Source organism: Leuciscus leuciscus, assembly GCF_965113295.1.
Source record: "Leuciscus leuciscus genome assembly, chromosome: 2".
NCBI lineage: Eukaryota > Metazoa > Chordata > Actinopteri > Cypriniformes > Leuciscidae > Leuciscus > Leuciscus leuciscus.
The window spans coordinates 3,884,329-3,893,969 of record NC_138726.1 but is presented as its reverse complement, the minus strand read 5'-3'; positions in this window follow the sequence as shown (position 1 = coordinate 3,893,969).

Below are 9,641 nucleotides of genomic sequence, written 5' to 3'. Positions count from 1 at the left end.
TAAACAAAAAACAAGTACAATAAAGTGTACAATAAAAAAGTACAATCAAAACCTTATATTTGTACTCACTTTGCAGCGTAATCTGTTAAATCTAGATAAAAGTGTAATCTGCCGGTTGTCCTGCAGGTGACCTCATAAATCTGTCTTCTTACGATGCACTTGGGGATCATTCATTTAATTTTGATTAAAATTATTAGATCAAATTACTTCAATTTTTTTGTTTTGTTTTCTGACCTTTTTAATTATTTAATTTATACATTAATTTAACCAACAACAAAAAAAGAGTAATAAAGTGTACAATAAAGTAGCCTACAATCAAAACCTTATATTATAATCACATTGCATTTGAATAAAGTTAAAGGTGTAATCTGCCGGTTGTCCTGCAGGTGTCCTCATAAATTTGTCTTCTTACGATGAACTTGGGGATGTACGATTACTCCAGAGCACTCGTAGATCTACGAAGATTTTCAAGTGCTACTTAAGCTACGATGCTTTTGGGAAACAGACCGTAATATTAAGATCAGTCGTACGATCGTTTTTACGATCAACTTAGGCTTACGATGCTTTTGGGAAACGCAGCCCTGGGCAGTGTTTCGTGTTTCGAAAGGAAGGCATCTTATTCAGCATATTACTGAAGCGGGAATAAACATCACAATCTGATTATATGTTTCTATGATGACAAGCAGAGTTAGTGTCCCAGTCATGAGTCACACCACTGAGAATGGCCGAAGTTACACACGGTGTTTCACTCAATTGAGGCTAAAGCAAAGGTTTTTTGATTACCCACTCACTCTTGAGTGTCTGGCGCGAGTGATTTAAATTTCAATGTAAAGAAGCGTCTAGAGGTCCTGCGGCGCGAGGAGTTTAGCGCGGCGCGGGCGCGTCCAGTTCACGCGAATGAGGCGAATTGACTAACACAGATAATGCATCTGTCTTTTCTATCATTTCACTGTAGCTCAGCATCGCGATGTAAAGTTAACGTTATTACTTGAACAGCAGCAGTAAAACTGTTTTTAACTTTGCAATCAATCCGTGGTTCAGCAGAGGCTGATATAGAAGTAGCCTAGCCTATTAAACTAAACGCGCGCTCTCATACGGGTAAAAAGAGCGAATAAAAATAAGATTTAGATGAGAAATAGGTAAATAAGATCTGTATTGCACTGTCTGTGTGCTCTTGTGTATCATTAGGAGTGTCTGATAGATGTAAACAGTGAGAGATTGTGTGACTGGTAGTGGCCGGCGCGATGCTAATAGAACCACGAGCGCGCACTCCCATATACGGATATAAAGAGCAAATAAAAAACAAGATAAGATGAGAAATGGGTAAATAAGCTCTGTATTGCACTGTCTGTGTGCTCTCGTGTATCATTAGGAGTGTCTGAAAGATGTAAACAGTGAGAGATTGTGTGGCTGGTAGTGCCGGCGCGATGCTAATAGAGCCACGAGACGGGCGCTGCATTTGTTTGTTTTTTTAAACCTTACGTATTGTGTAAGTTCGAGTGGCCGGCGCATATATCCGTGACTGGTCGAGTGGCCGGCGCATATATCCGTGACTGGTCGAGTGGCAGCTCCCCCTGCCGCGCAAAGATTTTACCCCTACAGCCCTTAAGAGAGCAGCCAGAAAAATGGAGTGCAACTGGAAGAAAACAGAACGTGTTTTTTTCCGCATTTCATGGAAAGAGAGCACGATTGCATACAGAGAGGCCTTAAAAGCTGCTAGATCTGCTTATTTTTCAATCCTATTAGAAGAAAATAAACAAAACCATAGGTATTTTTTTTAAACAGTGGCTAAACTAACGAAAAAGAAAGCTTCAAGCCCAGAAATGTCCAAGTAACACAGCAGTAATGACTTCATGTACTTCTTCACTTATAAGATTGATAATATCAGGGACAAAATTATAATTATGCAACCGTCGACTACAGTATCGCATCAGGGAGTGCATTTTAGTCTCCCTAAGGAAAAATTTGATTCATTTATTGCTATAGGAGAGGAAGAATTCGCTAAACTCATTAAATCTAAACCGACAACATGTATGTTAGACCCTATATACCGACTAAGCTAATGAAAGAGATGCTTCCAGAGGTCATAGATTCTCTTCTTACTATCATTAATTAATCTTTGTCTCTAGGATACGTACCAAAAACCTTTAAGCTGGCTATGATTAAACCGCTTGTTAAAAAAAACACAACTTGATCCTACAAAATTAGTCAATTACAGGCTGATCTCGAATCTACCTTTTCTGTCAAAGATACTAGAAAAGGCAGTATCTTCACAACTATGTTCCTTTTTAGAAAGAAATGATATCTGCGAGGATTTTCAGTCAGGATTTAGACCGTACCATAGTACTGAGACAGCTCTCATTAGAGTCACAAATGATTTGCTCTTAAAGGGCATCTTGCAGGTTAGACTACCCAGTGAGTCAAGGTATAGAAAAATAATGTAGGAACTAGATTTAAATATAAATATATACTTAAACGCTATTAAGGCTTCTAGAGTCGTTTTTGTGAGAAAATTTTACTTCCGCATCTGAAAACCGCCGGAAGTGACGTAACAGGAGGGAGTGCGGTCAAAGTAAACGATAGGAAAGCAATGGATCAAAATGACAGTTCGGACGCTGAGGAAATTGTAAATGTTTACTCGTATGACGGACCTCAGCCATATAAGTTAATTATGAGCCTGCTATGCAGCCAAGAGAGCAGGACAGGCCAGGCAACTACTTTTATTTGTGTAAACTCACAACAACAAGAAAACGTTGTGCTTTTGTAAAAGAAAAGAAAATTGAACAGGGAATCGTGTTCATGATCTCTGTGAATTGGAGCGCGTCTCAAATTAACTGAAAAACAGTGTATAGACAAGCCTCACAGACATGAGAAATATAACTATCTATATAAAGTCTGTCCACCAACGAAAAAAATTCAATCGAAAGCAAATACGGTACCATCTGATTATATCGAAATGAATTAATCTTTCGAGTCAAATCTTTTTCAATGATCCACTCACGATTCGGCTGCGATTAAAAGCTATCAAGAGGTAAAGCTCATCAGTGATTATAATATAACGACTTAAATTGCAGTTTGTTCGTCACATAAAGCTATCATATGAATAAATAACGATATTTATATAACGGACGAGTCGTATTAGATCACTTTTATGATACTTTTGTGATGTTTTTTTGTCTTTTATTATTAATATTTTTTGCGTGACAGCCCCCAGTAGGCTAACGTTACTCATTCACTTTCATTACATCGACAAGAAGAGTCTCCATTAGGCTACATATTCAAAAATGTCCCTTTGTCTTCCATGGAAAGTCAACTTGAGGATTTGCACATGAAGGTGAGTAAATGATGGCAGAATGAATCATTTTTGGAAGAACTAGTCCTTTAATATGCTTTTTAAGGCTGAGATTATGCATCGTCTGTAGAGCTAACGTTACTTACACAAAATAACATCTAAAGCGCATGTGACGAAGACAATATCTTTTAAAGTCTTTTAAATAAATGATTCTCTCTTCTATCCTTTTCTTTTGGTATAGAATAAAATACCAGTTCGGGGTTCCTCTTTCGGCTGTTGTTGCAGCCAACTGCACATCATTTTAAATATAAAACGCATGTGTATACTGATATTTTTCTAACGTCTGAACTCCTGTTTATACATCCATACTCCCTTAATTAAGATGTTTCAATATATTAGTATTAAACACATTTTCTGATAATTTATATTTCAAGTTTTGACTGCAAATGTCACGTCCATTACGCTGGAACTGCCCAATAGTAATGTAAAGATGTGGTAGCATTGGATCTGGACGGGAAGGATAACTCTGGGAGTTGGAAGGGATGTGTCGTGATTCTGCCTTCTCACACCGCGACAGGCGACACAGGTTCGTGAGCAAGACACTTTACTCCACGTTGCTCCAGGGGATTGTCCCTGTAATAAGTGCACCGTAAGTCGCTTTGGATAAAAGCGTCTGCCTAATGCGTAAATGTAAAACACGGAGGAGTCGGGCTTTGACAACTGCACAGACTGTGTGCATTGCCCTGAGATTCTTTGCGAGTGGCACTTTCCTTTACTCTATTGGAGATGCAGAGAACTTAGTGAAAAGTGCTGTCTGTCGTGCCGTTCGCAAAGTTTACCTGGCACTCAAGCAGTTTTTAGGGTTTTTTGTGGTATTTCCAAGCCACTTAAGACCCCAGGTTGTAAAGCAGATAATTTTTTTGCTATTGCAGGTACATTTATAATTGTTAATGACATGCAATCATGACCATGCCAAAAAGTATGACTAACAGTATGTGTCCTTCAGGCTTCCCTAACGTGATTGGTGCCATAGACTGCACACACATCCCCATCAAGGCCCCACCAGGCCCCAATGAAGGGGATTTTGTGAACCGAAAGGGGGTTCACAGTGTAAATGTGCAGGTAAGTTACTATTACAATTTATAATATTCCAGATTAGTAATATATATATGACATTAAAAAAAAAAAGGAATGGAATCAAAAAGTATGCAGTTGACTGACTAAAATCTCTTAGATGGTGTGTGACTATGTTCCATATCACAAATGTGGAAGCAAAATGGCCAGGATCAGTGCATGACTCAAGAATTTTCAGAGAGTCACATTTATGCACATTATTTGAACGTGGTAAGGGAACATATAAATGTCAAGCTCACAGTATTACACACACTTATGCTGAGCCTAACAAAACTGCATTTTTCCATTATACAGGGGATTTTGACGGGATCCTGCTTGGAGACAGGGGCTATGCCTGCAGGCAGTATTTTATGACGGCCTTCCCTGACCCAAACCCTGGACTACAAACCCGTTACAATGCAGCTCTAGCCAGGACAAGGGCACGCATTGAAATGACCTTTGGGCAACTAAAGGAAAGATTTCACAGTGTCTGAAAAGTCTGAGGGTATCACCTGACTGTGACATAATTGTTCCATGTGCCATATTGCATAACATTGCCACTATGAGAAAGGAGAGGAGCCCTGTGGTGGGGGTGCAGCCTGATGATGATGACGACCTCCAGCCAGTGCACTTGGACCAACCTAGTGGCAGAGCTGCACGGGACAGAATTGTGGAGCACCATTTTTGAATGTGTAATAAAAGACAAGACAAATATGCTTCGTTCCTGGAGTTTTATTTAAACAATTCTTTATAAAGAAAAGCCAGCAAGTCATCTTTTGCCTGCAATAAGAGATAGTTATGTAAAGTCAGCGATACTACTATGTGTCAAATGGTGTATTAGCACTTACTCTGAAGGTCCTTTTGAAGCAACTCAATCTCTAGTGCAATTTTTCTCTTTTTCAAGTTGTCGAGTTCAATTTCTCCTCTTAATTTGTGTTTTTTCAGGTCAAAATGCTTGATTTTTTGTTGAAGATGCCGTTTATATAGGGAATGGATGTCACCCTGTGTCATTTTGTAAAAAAAAAAAAAAAAGGGGCCAAAACATGCCTCATGCTACAAAAGTAAAAAGTAAAAGTACAACACTGTCCACCTCTGTATCAGTTCTTTTGTGCAGACTCTTCTGCAAGCCTTTCTCTAGGTGTGGACTCCTGCAACTCATATTGCAGACAGAAAGAATAGGTACACAAGTATATACAAATGAGTGTAAAGTTATTTATGCACTTACAGGTTCTTCCTCCAAAGGACAGTCATCTGAGAGGGTTTCTTCACTGTCCTGTGCAATGGAAATAAATGGGCATTACAAAGTGTTGCACTTTCTTCCCTTTATGCAAGTTAGAAAAAGTACACAACTTACTGCATATGCTTCAGCCACCACTTGCTTGGGAACAGGTAAAAGTGTTGGTGTATTATGTAAAACTGCACAAAAGAGGGAAAAAAAAAATTGTCATTACAATTAACTACACTGTAAAAAATATAATGTGATCAAGAACTCATGGCAACATATTTTATATTAACTAAAAGTTTAGAAGTTTTCACTTTCACAAACGGTTGAAATGACTGTACCAGCCATTTGGATTATACTTCATTTAATGCAGCAACAAATCATTTGACAGTGTACTAAGAGAATTGAAAGCTCATTTAGCCTACCAGTAATGAAGGTGTTGCTGCTACTGGTCCCTGGCTTTGGGTCTGAGGAAGAGCTGCCCCCGGGGAAGAATTTTTTTTTATTTTACAAACTCATAAATTTCTTACAATAAAATAAAACAAACAGACAGAAAATGAGCTCAAAAACAGTTAGACAAAAACCAACAAAACAAACTAAAACTGACCTGCTCAAATGAACAAAGCAACAGCTTATAAAGGAAAGGATGGGCCCATTACAAATTAAGAGGGGAAACAATTTAACTTTACATTCAACATATAACCTTAAATAAATCAAAAACAAATAAAACAAATCATATAGTAAATAAAGATAAGGAAGGCAAAATGTAATCAAATATCGTAAATATACAACTAAATAAATCAACTTATGAAGACAGTAACGTTTCTTCCTCCCCCGGGCAATTCCCAGCAAATGGTAGGTCCGGGCGTAACCAATAATACTTCAATTCTGTTCCTGCCCGGACTCTAATCCTTGTCACGCCAGGATGCGGCTGCAGCGGACCATGCCTGAAGTTCATCACGGACAGTAAACTTAAACTCAAAGTAGAAACAAATATAAGTAACATATACAACGTAACTAATTTGTGTGCACTTCAAATCAGTACATTTACATTTAGTCATTTAGCAGACGCCTTTATCCAAAGCGACTTACAAATTAGGACTAAATTCAGCGAGTCATCATAAAGAGGCAAAAGCAACAACAACGCAGGAAGTGCTCAAAATACGAAGTTCAGGTATTATTCAGAGTAGCATAAGCCTGATAAGTGATGTTTCAAAGGGAAAGGAATTTTTTTTTTTTTTTATATAAGGTTAAGTGCTCACAGTAACTATGTATATAAAAATGTGCTGTAAATGTAAACATGAAAACCCAATAAAGAAGCGATTAATATTGTTTGTTTGGTGTGGTTATGATCCATTATTATACTGAAATGAATGTGAATAACAAAATAAGTTTAAATAAAGATTATTCGTGTGTGTGTGTGTGTGTGTGTGTGTGTGTGTGTGTGTGTGTGTGTGTGTGTGTGTGTGTGTGTGGTTACAACCACATTACCGCTCTTGTGCGGCCACCACTCGGGCCGTCCCACCTTCCATTAAAAGCTCTTGTTCTGCTTGGGAGAAAAACTGGGCACATTCTTTGGCCATGCTGAACAGCCAATAGCAGCGTTGCTGATCATTGTTTCTACTATTGATACATATCCCCTTTTAAACCAACACAAGAACGCGCAATTATCTCAGATAACCAGAGAATGTCTAATAGGAAGAGAATTGGCACTCTCTGGTTACTTCCGGTTTCTGGACTGGCTGCAGTAACACGTCTCTGTCCATGCGGGGGCGCTCACAGGACGAGTGCAGAATGAATGGAGGTCTATGGCGCTATACCAATCAAATTCCACTTTTCTCAGGATATAATTTTTTGTCTAGTAATTTGAATGTTGTATCTGAAAGGAGATGCAAAGAAATTACACATTGCTGGGTGTTAGATTTTTTACAGTCACTTATTTGCTTTAAAAAGTCTTTTAAAATGTCAATGACGTCATACACAGTGATAGTGCTTTACAGCAATCCTTCAGTCACTTTGGTGCTTTCGCGCTCTGCACTTTCTTTTCTCTCGAGGCATCGACAACACAGCTGACACAGGTAAACACACAACACAGCTGACACGGGTAACTACACAACACAGCTGACACAGGTAAATACACAACACAGCTGACACAGGTAAACACACAACACAGCTGACACAGGTAAACACACAACACAGCTGACATAGGTAACTACACAACACAGCTGACACAGGTAAACACACAACACAGCTGACACAGGTAAACACACAACACAGCTGACACAGGTAAATACACAACACAGCTGACATAGGTAACTACACAACACAGCTGACACAGGTAAACACACAACACAGCTGACACAGGTAAACACACAACACAGCTGACACGGGTAACCACACAACACAGCTGACACGGGTAACCACACAACACAGCTGACACGGGTAACCACACAACACAGCTGACACAGGTAACCACACAACACAGCTGACACAGGGAAACACAACACAGCTGACACAGGTAAACACACAACACAGCTGACACGGGTAAACACACAACACAGCTGACACAGGTAAACACACAACACAGCTGACACAGGTAACTACACAATACAGCTGACACAGGTAAACACACAACACAGCTGACACAGGTAAACACACGTGCTAGAAGAGTTTTTGTTTTGTTTGTTTCTGGTCCCGCTTCGGATGCCACGATGCCATCAAGCGGCATCGTTCATTAGCAGAATGCTAGCGTGTTATGGGCAACAACAACTCAACCTGTAAGAAATCGAAAGGACATAAGTACTCGTTCATTCAATTTTCGACCTATAACCCATGTTGAACTTGCAAAACCTACAATAAAATCTGAGATTTCTCAACGGCAATCGGGTGAAAGAGACACATTTAGCCGTCTAGCCCCATAGACTCCCATTCAGTCTGCACTCACCCGCGATCACCTCCAGTGAAATTGTAATGGAACTGCAACCAAGATCGATACAATGGGGCTAATAGGAAGTGCCAAGGCTCTCCGTAGACGGGCTCTGAGATAACTCAATCCAGCGATACTAATCATAAACAACAGGTGTGTTCGAAGAACCCACTTATCCGGATCATGATTAGCACGATGATCTCGGATGTTTTAAGCAACGTACGAAGAACGGGCCCCTGGTGTTCTTGACGGGTTTTTGAGATTTAGCCAACTTTATGTTGGCAGTTTATGTTAACAGCTATCAAGTATTTCACCCGAATGGCCATCAGTATTGACAATTTTCTGGGATGATGGATGGATGTGATCAATGAAAAAAATGGAAAGAAAGAAAGGGCAGAGATGTGGTTAGGAATGAAAAGTCAGTAGGCCTATGTAGTTTCTTCATTCACTGTGACCTATACCTGCACTGGATGGCCAATTTCACATGTATTCTGTGTATTTTCAAAATATAAAATACTGTATTTGTATTTAAATAAAAATGTTCACACAGTATTTTGTATTTGTATTTTAAATGCATTTCCATGTATTTATTAACCTGTTGCAAGAAAACTTTGTCTTTGGCCAGGCTATCCCTTTATGGATTTGAAGATTTCCATGAAACACGAATTATGGATGTCCAGAGACAAAAATCTCCTGCTGTACATTTTTAGCAGCAACTCTTTGGAACTCAAAAATAGAAGAAATAAACCATTCAAATTATGCAAGGGACAATAAAGCTCAAGCCATATAGATTTTAACTATACCACATTATTTCTCACCTTACTTGCTTACACACAAGGTTCTATACACTGTTAACCCGGATAAGTAGAATCTACTTAAAAAAACCAAGGTAACTCGTTGCCTTCAATTTTTTAAGTAATGAAGCATTAGTTGAATAAGACAAGTGGACTACGTTCAATGTACTTAAGCCCATAATGGAATGGAATAGAACATTTAAGTTGAATGTACTTATAACCGAGTTACAATAACTGAAGATACTTAGTTTAAACAATCATTCCCCACCCATTTATTTAACTCAGCTTGTTAAG